The 13,364-nt window shown below is 34.0% G+C and overlaps 1 pseudogene; it reads left to right on the forward strand.

Moving 5' to 3' along the window:
* The first annotated feature begins 685 nt into the window (after window positions 1-685).
* On the forward strand, window positions 686-12,464 carry LOC112033769 (gibberellin 20 oxidase 3-like; annotated as a pseudogene).
* Window positions 12,465-13,364: the final 900 nt, after the last annotated feature.

The following is a 13,364-nucleotide window of genomic DNA, read 5'->3' on the forward strand; positions in this document are numbered from 1 at the left end:
TTGTAGATTACCTTATCCAAATACCAAAAGCCCAATAGGTTCATATTACTTTAAAAAAAAAAAAAAAAAGAAAAAAAAAAAAAGCAATAAGAGTTATAGAGAAGCAAATAGTCTTCTGATGTGCAATTATAATAAATAAAGACATTTACCTCAGCATGAGTAACAATTACAACATCCATTGAAAAATACATAAATTCAAATAAATTCATCACCATCGGTTTTGCATTTTAATTCAGATATGGTGACAGGATTTAAGATGACTTCTATCACCCTTCCAATCCAAAATGAACCGCAGTGGGTTTGTAGTCAATCACCAGGTACTTTCCACATGAGGCAGGAGCACATTTGCGTATCAACATGAGCAGGATGAGCAATATACTCTGCAACACCCTCCATACTCTCAAAGGTGGATTCTAAGACATGAGTGAAACCTTGACTTTTGTTCCCAGCACTAACATCCTTGCCCCTGTTAATCACATAACATGACCAACAATCATTTACATAAATGAAGTCTGTTCAAGGTCTTAAACCAGTGTTACAGTCACCAAAGTTCACTAAAAAAATTTCTTGGTGGTGAAGCCTTAGAGCATCATTCCACCAACAGAGTGAAGTAGCTTTTGGTTACAAAAATTTAAAAACATATTATGCCCATGATAAGCTAAAAAGCCATTTTAGAATTTGAAAGATGCGCACAAAAAGTTCTTTCAATCTTCCATGTTTTTTGACTTGGGGTATACAACAACAATATGAGAAGTCATTGGAACTCTTTCAGGAGATTCTTTATGCTGTAGCATTCCTACAGTATTTTCCTTCCTTTTGAAAGGAAATGCTGGTCTGATTCTTGCTTACAAAGCATAAAGACTTTCAAAATGATTGGAAACAAATTCTCAATTTTAGAAATAACCAATACTAAGCACTAAGTAGGAGGTGCAAAGAAGGCTTTTACCTAAATGACCCTTTAGCGACAAATGGAAAATGATTTGAATAGACAGTTAAAGGAGAGAGATTTTAAATTATAATTATAATAATAATAATCTGTATTTTAAGATGTATACTAGATCATTTGACAAGGTAATATATCAAATTTGGCTTCACTCTAATACTAATCTCTTTCTTCCATATGAGTGCTGATTGAGTATGGATTGTTGTTTGAGTCATGCAATAAATACTACTAACAAATAGGAGAAGTTTATGCAAAAAACTGTTTCTTCTTTTGGAGTGAAAAACAAATTTGAAGTCTAGTTTGAGGACATATTAAGGATTCAATCTATTTGAACTGATGGATTCCCTTGACCACTAAACAGGGACGTACGCCAAGAATATTCTCAAAAGATGGTAAAGCTAGCCTACAAGTTGATGGAACTTGTTGCTCTGAGCCTAGGCTTGCCAGCAGATAGGTTCCATGGCTTCTTCAAAGATCAACCCAGCTACATCAGACTCAATCACTATAACCCTTGCCCTTCCGCTCATTTGGCTCTTGGTCTTGGTAGACACCAGGATAGTGGTGTCTTGACCATCCTTAACGAAGATGATGTTGGAGGATTGGAAGCGAAGCGGAAAACAGATGGATAGTGGGTTCGAGTCAAATCCATCCCAGATGCTTATATCAACGTTGGTGACACTACTCAGGTACAATTTTCAATTAATCAAATTAAGTTTTCTAAGTACAACATGCTTGCTGTCACATAATGTTGAAGCATTTTAATATTAAGTAATTAAAATAAATAAATGTTATAATATAAATGTAAAGAGAGATTCTTGTCAAAGAAGGGCGTTCTTTCTGGTGGAGCTTCCAAAGGCTTCAACCTCCTTAAAGAGAGCGAGTGTCGCTCCCCAGTTTAAATAGTGTTGTGTAATTTCTCTCTTTAAAGTAATAAAATTTAGAAGTATTATTCAGTTTCTCTTTGTATTATTTCTATTATCATTGTATTTGCACCAACAATTTTAAGGAGATTCAACACATGTAATCTACACAAGAGAAACCAAATGAGCCTGTTGGAGATCTTAACAAGCCCTTTCACTTTAAGGGAGCCCACTTCAAGAGGTGGAAAGAAAAGGTCCTCTTCTACTTGAGTCTTATCAAGGTCTCCTACATCCTCACTGACAAGAATCCATCAAAAGTTCCTACCAATGAGATAAGTGATGAAGAATATATTCTTCATCAAGAAAAAATAGATAAATATACAAAAGATTAGTATAATTGTTGCTCTTATCTATTGAATTGTCTTGACGATCATTTTTATGATTATTATGATACAACTTACAATTCTGTTAAGAAAATTTAGAAAGCTTTACAAAGCAAGTATAATACCGAGGAAGCAGGTGCAAAGAAGTATGCTGCTAGCAGATTTTTCCGTTACCAAATGGTAGATGGAAAATCGGTGGTGGATCAAGCACAAGACTTCCAAATGATTGTGGCAGAATTGAGATCCGAAGGCATAAAGATTGGAGACAATTTGGTGGTAACTGGCATAATTGACAAACTACCACAATCTTGGAGGGAGTTCCAAAAGACTTTGCGGCACAATCAAAAGGAGACATCCTTGGAGACTTTGATCACATGCATCTATGTGGAGGAGGAGGCTAGAAGACAAGATGCACTTATGACACAAGATAGCAATGGTAATTCCACCACTAAGGTAAACCTTATTTTAGCCAATAATAATATGCCCAAAAATCATTTTCCTAGAAATGGTCAATTGAAGCCTAAAAAGAGAGCCTTTAAAAATAATAATAGACCTCAAGGAATGGGAAACCCAAATAAAAATTACAATAAGAACCAAGGACCCCCTTCACAAGATCAATTTAATAGATCCTGTTTTGTCTGTGGCAAGAGTGGGCATATTGCTCGATTTTGCAAATTTTGGAAACGTTAATCTGTCCCGTAGGCTAACGTAACCAAAGAGCCTTTAGTGTCTATGATTACAGACATCAATATGGTGCAATATGTTGAAGGGTGGTCGGCAGATTCTGGTGCTAATAGGCACGTCTGCTATGACAAAAATTGGTTCAAATTGTACACTCCTTTTGAAGAAGAAAAAACTGTTATGCTTGGTGACTCTAGCAAAACCAAGGTTCTTGGGAGTGGTGAGGTTGAATTGAAATTCACTTCTGGACGCGTGCTAACATTGAAAGATGTTCTTTACACTCCGTCCATGAGGAAGAATTTGATGTCAAGTTTTTTACTTAACAAGGCTGGCTTCAAGCAAACTATGGAATCTGATAATTATGTAATCACTAAAAAGGAATTATTTGTGGGCAAGGGTTATGCTTGCGATGAAATATTTAAATTGAATGTTGAGAATAATAAAGCATCTACCAGTTTAGTTTATATGCTTTCTTCTATTAATATTTGGCTTGCTTGTTTGTGTCATATAAATAGTAGATATGTGGGAATCATGAGTAGTTTAGGATTAATTCCAAGACTGTCAAAAGATTTTGAAAAATGTGAAACTTGTAGTCAAGCTAAGATTACAAAAATGCCTCATAAAAATGTTGTAAGAAATACCAAATTGCTTGAGTTAATTCACTCCGATTTATGTGAATTTGAGGGAATTTTAACTCATGGAGGAAATAGATATATTATCACTTTTATTGATGATTTCTCAAAATATACAACTATTTATTTGTTGAAAAATAAAAGTGATGCTTTTGAAAAATTTCAAGATTTTTTAAAGGAAGTTGAAAATCAATTCGGTAGAAAAATAAAAAGAATAAGAAATGATAGAGGCCGTGAGTATGAATCAAATGCATTCAACTCATTTGTTCAGTCTTTGGGAATTATCCATGAAACCACTACAACAAAATGTATTTTCAGTGACCAAAAAATTCGTCACTACAAGTCCAGTTTTTCGTCACTAAGGACCTTTAGTGACGAAATTGGACTTTTAGTGACGAAACTCATTTTGTCACTGTAGCCCTGTCACTAAAAGTCCTGGTGACAAAAAATTTTGTCACTAAAAGTCCGATTTGATTTAAAAAATAAAAATAAAAATAACTTTTAGTGATGAAAATGTTGTCACTAAATGTTTTCCTCACTAAAAACACTATTTAGTGACGAAAATATTTCGTCACTAAAAACACTTTAGTTTACTAAATCATATTTAGTGACGAATAAATTCGTTACTAAAACTATGTTCAGGTACATATAGTGACGAAAAAATTCGTCACTAAAACTATTTTTAAAAAAATCCAAGCATATATAGTAACGAAAATTTTCGTCACTAAAACCATTTCTTTCAAAATTTTGCTATATTTAGTGACAAAATTTTCGTCACTAAACAATTTTTTGTTGCTATATTTGTGACGAAAAAATTCATCACTAAAACGTATTTTCTGTTTTTTCTTTTTCATGGCTTTGATATTAACCTGTAACCTGTCATTACATTATTAAAACCTCACATTTGAATAACATATTTATTTCAACAACACATTTATAAAAAAAGATCCATACATTCCACAAGTAAAAAACAAAACAAGTATCCAATTCAAACTCCTTCCATACAATAATTGTTTGCAATACATATAATAACTCTACCTAAACCCTATTTTAGAACTAACCGAAGATGTCCTCATATGTCTTCAAGTAATGCCAAAAGTAAATCCCCTAAAAGCCACAAATAAGAAATTTGCACAAATATAAGAACAATACTTCGTTAAAATCGTAAAGTAAAAACATTAACTATGTTATAAGAAACATTTCTAACAATGCATTAAGAGTAGCAATTGTGCTGGAGGGAGAAAGGGGGAGGGGGGGGGGAGCAAATGTCCACTGATATTACACTGTGAAAGTCCCTCAAGGCATGGGATATTTTAAATATATGTATACATAACTCATGATCCACACAAGATGGCAGTAACCTCACCCTCCACTTATTTTAGAGGGAGGAGATGCCATTTGTCTCAAATACCAACAATACTGAACACAAGATTCAAAATACATAACAATTACAGATAGAACACCAACACAAAATAAGTAAATAAAATCTAAGAAGTTTGGGAAAATAACCAACAATTACATGACACGAGAAAAAAGAATCCAATCTCACATCAGCTGTGTTTCATCAGGATATTTTTAAGTATATGGGCAAAATACACCAAGCAAACATGCATTAACTCTCACATGCTTGGAATTGAAAATTCAAACCAACTAGTGAGTTGGATAAAAGAAAAGGTTAACAAATGCATATATATGTCAGCAGGCTCATCTAAAATTTCAATTCATAATAGGAACTAAAACTATGGAAGGAGTCCATTAAACGGCAAAGCACAAGCATGTGTTTCAATGTGCTTCACAAAAAAAGAAGGCTAATCCATTATCATAGCTCTAAATTCATGAAATGACTACACGACTTGCTTAGACAGTCACCCCATGTATAAATGACCACAAGCATGTATAAATGACTGCACAACTTGCTTACACAGTCACCCTGGTGTATAAATGAAATGCTCTAAAAATAAAAAGTTGCACTACCATGCCAAATTTATCAGTAAAGTATAAATTTTCAAGAAATTTAATATGTAGATGAGGACCTTGCAGTAATACAAGCATATAGAAATCCCCCGGGAATCCCTTGCAAAAAATTAAATAACATAAGTGCATTTCATAGAAAATCAAGCACACAATTGAGGGAGGGATAGGGGATCAACATGATAGAGATCAAATTCAATCTACAAAACCCTAAAAATATCTTCTATATTGCCTCTAAAGAAATGTTTTTTTTTTTAAGAACAAGATACAGAGAACGCTTAACAATACATTTCTAACCTCAAGCCAATGTCTAACAACACAAGCAAGAAGCATTTAACTACTAAAATTGATATGACCACTATGCGATGGTGCTTCATTCATATAGTTTAGTATTAAAAAAATAAATAAATAAAGGAAATGGGTGCAAACTAGGCAATGTCAAATCATGGAAATCGATAACTTATAAGAAGAAGAGTTAACTCATTAATAAATACACAGTGCCACACGAAATTACAAGCAAAACGAGTAACAAATGCTCAAAAAAGCCTTCGGGTCAATAATATTCCTTCAAATTCTCATATAGGCAAATCAGAACAAATGCATTTGAGCAACAAAATCACTATCTTACCACTTAAATACACACCCTACTAAGTTTCCCCAAAATGCTTGTAATATTCATCACATCTAATTAACAATACTCATTCACATTTGCAAGAATTTAAAAAACACTCCTAATATGTATTTAAACCACTTTATAACTCCATACAAGCCACCCGCTTGCTCCAACACAACAACTCACCACAAAACCAATCACAAACATCACAAGTACAATGCTTACAAGTATTGAAATCGAATAAAGGAACACAATTGCTACTAATCAACAAGTTTCATTCACATTTGCAAGAAACTAAAAACACTCCCAATATGAATTTAAACCACCTTATAACACCATGCAAGCCACCCACTTGCTCCAACACAACGTACCACCACAAATCTAATTTCCAACATCACAAGTATAAAGTTTTATAAGTTTTTAACTAAAATTTACTTACTTTGCTCAAGCTAAACTTACAACTTTCAAAAAAAATCCAAAGTTATTGCAAACAATGTGTATTTAGCCTGCAAAAAAAAAAAAAAAAAGTTAAATTTATAAATACTTCAGTCTTGAAAATGATCCTTTCATAAATTACTACACAAACTCATAGCTTACACATGTAATACAGGTAGTGCTTACACCAATCAGAAAAGTGATGAGGGCAGCAGTCCAACCTACATCTTATAACATTGCGCATAACAAACAGAGTTTATATTCCATAACCAAGATAGATGGGACATCTGTTATCATGTACTAAACCCTTTAAACTACTTAATAATAGAACCATAAGCGAACAATGAAAAACCACAGAATTTATTAAAACTGTGAAATATCTCAACACTTAAACAATGTGCAAACCCATAAACCCCTTTATAAATCACAATAATCTATATCTATAAATCCTCACATTAACATCCAATCTTCAAGTCAACTATAAATATTCATTTAATTAATGCATCAGTACACATAGGAAAACATACCGTTGATTCCAATCCTTGTCTTCCCACCAATCCTTGATCCTAAACAAATAAACATAAAAGTGACCACCAAACAAGCACAAAATCACTAACGCATCACAGAGAAATTTAAAATACAAATAATTTGTGTAATTTGCATTCATACTTGGAACTATAGGAGGTATTTCAGTAGCAGTGGCCTTAACGAGCTGGATGCTCCTCACACTACATGTCCTAACAATTGATTCAATAATTCCAATTTCAATCACATCAAGAGAACACGAAATTTTCATAAAATATACATACACATTCTGCATATACACAAACAAAGATACTAGAATCATTAAACAAAAAAATTAACATCAAGCATTTAAAATCATTAAACAAAAATACCCAAAGGAAAAAAAATCATTAAACAAAAATTAACAAAAATATTAACTCAGAAGGAAAAAAAAATAAAATACCCATTACACATTTGGGGTCGTCAGTTGGGTGGAAGGCGAAGGGTCGCCGGCTAGGTGGGACGCAAAGAGTCACTGGCTGGGTGGAAGGCGAAGGGTCGTCGTAAGCGTCGCTGATGGTGCGAAGGACTAAAGCGTTGCCGGAAGCGTAACAGATAGTGCGAAGGACTGAATCGTCACGAATGGTCGGCGAAGGATTGAAGCGTCACGAACACCCACGATTTGAAGCGTCGCGAATGGCCGGCAAGCTGAAGCGTCACGAACCGTCACAAGCTGAAGCGTCGCAAATGGTAGCAAGCTTATCGGTGACGGTGCGAAGTGGATCGGTGATGGTGCGAAGTGGATCGGCGACGGTAAGGCAAGGATGGATCGACGATGGGTTGAGATTATCGGCGATGGTTGATCTTATTGGTGACAGGTTGAGCTTACCGGCGACGATTGAGCTTTGGCGATGGTGGCTCTTGGTTTGGGTTTTTTGGTTTTTTTTTATTGAAATGGCTCTTAGGTTTTTTCTTTTTTTTCTTTTTAACCGAAATGGCTTAGGTATTGAAATGTCTTGGTTATTTGGTGCGGTCCTTATGTCTTGGTTATTTGGCTCTTGTTTTGTTTTGGTTTTTTTAGTGACGAATTTCAGTTCTGTCACTAAAGTCCAGGCTTTGTTAAGATTTTTAGAGACGAAATTCATATTTCGTTGCTAAATCATACTTTCAGTGACGAATTATGATTTTGTCACTAAAAACATATAAGTGCAAAACTATTATTATTTTTAGTGATGAATATTTTTCGTCTCTAATTCTTCCTTATAGCAACGAAATGATTTTCGTCACTAATACTATCTACATCAATACCTACAGTGACAAAATATTTCGTCACTAAAAATTTCAACTTTTAGCGACGAAATATTTCGTCGGTATAGATTAATTAAACTTGTGCCAAAGTTTCCCTCCACTTGCGCCCATTTTTCAGATCACAATAGCGATGAAATTTATTTTTCGTTGCTAAATGTTATAATTTTTTTCATTATTAGTGACAAAATTCATATTTCGTCACTAAAGCTGTATTTTTAGCGATGAAAAATATTTCCTCACTAATTTTCGTCACTGAAAGTACATTTTGTTGTAGTGCTACTGCACCATATTCACCTACTTCTAATGGTGTTGCTAAAAGAAAGAATAAAACTTTAATTGAGTTAACAAATGCCATGTTAATTGAATCTGGTACACCTTTACATTTTTGGGGTGAAGCTATTTTAACTGCATGTCATGTTTTGAATAGGGTGCCACATAAAAAGTCACACACCACACCTTTTGAGATGTGGAAAAGACATAAGCCAAATTTGGGATATTTGAGAGTATGAGGTTGTCTTGCTTATGTAAGGCTTACGAACCCTAAAATGCCTAAATTAGGAATCAGAGCTACTACTTGTGTTTTTCTTGGTTATGCGATTAATAGTGCAACCTATAGGTTTTTTGATCTTGAAAATAAAATAATTTTTGAATTTGGTGATGCAATTTTTCATGAAGAAAAATTTCCTTTTAAATTGAAAAATAGTGGGAGTGAAGAAAATATTTTGTCACAACCTAATTTTTCTACTTTACATTTACAAAATCAAGAAAATTTTGAAATGGAACCTAGAAGGAGTAAAAGAACTAGAGTTGAAAAGGATTTTGGTCCTGATTATTATGTTTTTAACATTGAGGAAAATCCTCAAAATTTTAAAAAGGCTTTAACATCACCTGATGCTATATTTTGGAAAAAGACTGTAAATGATGAGGTGGAATCTCTAATTTCTAATAGAACTTGGAAATTAGTAGATCTTCCACTGGGCTGTAAGACCATAGGTTGTAAATGGGTCCTTAGAAAAAAGTTAAAACTAGATGGCTCAATAGATAAGTTTAAAGCTAGACTTGTTGCAAAAGGCTTTAAACAAAAAGCTGATCTTGATTTCTTTGATACTTTTTCTCCGGTAACAAGAATTACATCTATTAGATTGTTAATTGCTATTGCTGCAATTTTTGATTGAAAATTTATCAAATAGATGTAAAAATTGCTTTTCTAAATGGGGACCTAGAGGAAGAGATTTCTATGGATCAACCCGAAGACTTTGTAGAGCATGGACAAGAAAGCAAGGTACGTAAACTAATTAAATCCCTATATGGCTTAAAACAAGCACCTAAGCAATGGCATGAAAAGTTTGATTCTTGCATGATTGAGAATGGTTATAAATCAAATAAATGTGATAAATTTATTTATTCTAAATTATTGAATAATTTACATGTTATTATTAGCCTCTATGTGGATGATATGTTGATTTTTGGCTTAAATATGCATGTTATAAATGAGACAAAAAATATGCTTAAAAGCCATTTTGATATGAAAGATCTTGGTGAGGCTAATTTTATTTTGGGCATGAAAATTACAAAAGCATGTGATGGAATATATCTTGATCAATCACATTATGTTGAGAAAATATTGAGAAAATATAATCTTCATGATCACAAAAGTGTAGCTACTCCTTTTGATTCTAGTGTTCATTTATTTCCTGTGAATAATGATGAAGAGATTTTTAATCAAAAGGATTACGCTAGTATCATTGGTAGTTTGCGTTATGCAACTGATTGTACTAGACCTGACATTGCATATGCAGTAGGATTGCTTAGCAGATTTACTAGCAAGCCTAGTAAAGATCATTGGCTAGCTATTGAACGAGTCACGAGATATTTAATTGGTACCAAAAACTATGGCTTATTTTATAAAAAGTACCCTGCTGTGATTAAAGGTTTTAGTGATGCCGATTGGAATACTTTGTCAGGTGATTCTCTCTCTACCACTGGTTATATTTTTACCTTAGGTAGTGGTGCTATTTGTTGGAAATCTAAAAAGCAAACAATAATTGCTAATTCAACAATGGAAGTTGAATTAATTGCATTAGCTTCAGCTAGTGAAGAGGCAAATTGGCTTAGATACTTGTTATATGAAATTCCAGTTTGGGAAAAGCCAGTTCCACCTATATTAATTCATTGTGATAGCACTGCTACAATTAGTAGAGTTAAAAACTGTTACTGCAACGGTAAATCCAGACCTATAAGAAGAAAGCACAATACCGTGCGATCTTATTTGAGTGGTACCATCATAACTGTGGATTATATTAAATCTAATGATAATTTTGCAGATCTATTTACCAAAGCCTTGGCAAAAGATAGAGTCTGGAATACATCAAGGGGGGTGGGACTAAAGTCCATAGAATCATGAGCCATGTATGAGGATACCCAACCTAAGGACCAGAGATCCTGAAAATTGGGTTCAATGGGAAAAACAAATCATATGATGTTTGTAAGAAATGCACAATTTATTTATTTTTAATTATTTATTTTGTAAATAATTTTTTTAATTGTTCATCCCTTTGATGTAAGTGCATTTATCCTATAATGTGGAGAGGATAAGTTAAAAAATTCTTAATGAAATTTGTAGCTTGTATGAGTGGAGTGTCAGAATTACAAAAGCACCCTTGACAAAATTTCACCTATGTGAGTGTGGGGGTGGGGCCACTTCCTATGAGATTTGGACTTAGTCTCAAATACACTCATGAAACTGGGATCAGCACACAGCCGTAAAGTGCTAGCTATAAAAGCTCATGTCAACACCTGGGTTATTATGTGTAAGCAGTGACGCTTAATTTCCCTAAAGCAGTCCTAGTTCAAGTCAAAGACCACTACGACTCTAGAGTTGAGATCGCTGTTTTACTAAGTGAAGATTCAATGTAGAGCACACCTTTATGATGCATAGTGACCCGCCTTTATGATGCATAGTGACCCATCTTTGCCTGGTAATCTCTCTTTAACTAAAAATTTTAATATTAAAATGAATGGGGGATTGTTGGAGCATTTTAATATTAAGTAATTAAAATAAATAAATGTTATAACATAAATGTAAAGATGTGGGAGTGAATATGGAAGATGAGAAGTTAGTGAAAATGTTTAATCCCCATATTAAAAAGGAGAGATGCTATTTTATTCTTTTTAGTTGTGGTGATTAATGGGCTAAAATGTATTGTTTTGTATATTGGGCTAGATATGCGCGCAAGGGGGAGGTGAAGAGTGGAGGCTTAAAGAAAGGTGTTCTTTCTGGTGGAGATTTGAGCTCGAACACTTTGTGCAGAGGTTGTTCTAGCCATACAACACTTGTTGGGCTATTGTATGTTGGGGGAGACAAGTCAGAGATGGTCTGCACCGGTTACAAAGTTTAGCCAACGAAGGGCTTGAATCTCTTTAAAGAGAGCGAGTGTCGCGCCTCAGTCCAAATAGTGTTGTGTAATTTCTCTCTTTAAAGTAATAAAATTTAGAAGTATTATTCAGTTTCTCTTTGTGTTATTTCTATTATCATTGTATTTGCACCAACACATAACAATTACTAGGTGCATGATTTACCTAAAAACCCAAGGAACCATTTACAAGCAAAGTTCTTCCTTGGAAAATTGAAAGATATTACATAATAGGATTTGACAAAAGTATGTCGTTTACACTGTCTACTATGTCTAAAGCATCAAATATGTATAATCGTTTTATGTCTATGTTTCTATGTAAGCATATATACAAAACATATTGATATAAGTACTAGTCCTGTAGTCCAATTAAATTAGTACTATCCCTATATTGGAATTGGTATGTATTTGGGGGCTTTTATTGTTGACCAGTTTCACTCAAAGAAGGAAAATTATGCAGGTTTGGACCAATGACGAGTATGAGAGGGTGGAGCGTAGGTGGTGGTGAACTCAGAGAGGGAAAGGTTCTCCATTGCATTTTTCTTACATGCATCATCCTACACCATGGTGAGCCCTTGGAGGAGCTGACAATTGTGAGCAAAACCCTGCTAAATATAGGGCATACAGCTGGGGCAAATTTATAACTCACAGAAAGCGAAGTAATTTCTAGAAACTCAATGTTGAAAACATCCAAATTAGTCATTTTAGGATATCAAAGTAAGTTGTATTGTCTTTTGGCAACTTACAAGCAATAACATTCAGCTTCTTGTAGAGTACTATATATGTTGTACATAAGAATTGAGACTTTGGAAGCATAATGTGACTCATCTCAAGGACAAGCAATTTTGTAAATAATAACTGGTTAATATGCATTAATAAACTTGCCTTATATGGCTAGAAGTTGAAGCTGTTGCTTGATGCTAGTGAATCAGCGTAGTAATTTCTTAAAACTTGATATTTGAATAAACACAAATTTATCATATCTGGGGTATCCGAGTGCAAGTGTTAATATGTTTTGATAGTTTATCTTAATATCACAATTGTATAACTCTCATTTGAAGTAAAGTTCTGTATTGGACACCACCTTCTTCGTTTACATTCATTAATGTATTAATTTTTTTTTTTTTTTTTTTGACAATAAGAGATAGAATTTTATTGAAGCAATAGTATTGTGTTACATCATACAACATTGGCTGATCATGTACAGCCAATCCAATCAAATACCCAGCATGGGCATATGTGGAAGCTTAGTTTACAAATATACTTTTTGCAACCCCACATTGTATTCCTCTATTGACATAGTCTTTGGTATTCCTACAATAGTGACAACGCTCCATGCAAAATGTCTGAAGGTTGAGATTGTTTTTTGTCAAACAGGTACCTGTTGCATGCATTCCAAATAGACCAAGATACTGTCGTCCATACCTCCAATTCTTTTGTCGCAAGGATCCCCATCAGTTCTCTCACAAGGATATAAAAGTCCTCCACTTCAGAGTTATGTTTCTGGATCATGCCCTTTACCGGCGCCCATACATTTCTTGCCAATGGACAGCCCCATAAAGCATGGACCACGGTTTTGTCGTGTTGCTGGCATATTACACAAGCTGGGTTCAGTGGTACT

This window comes from Quercus suber, unplaced genomic scaffold (genome assembly GCF_002906115.3).
Source record: "Quercus suber isolate HL8 unplaced genomic scaffold, Cork oak 2.0 scaffold_60, whole genome shotgun sequence".
Classification (NCBI taxonomy): Eukaryota; Viridiplantae; Streptophyta; class Magnoliopsida; order Fagales; family Fagaceae; genus Quercus; species Quercus suber.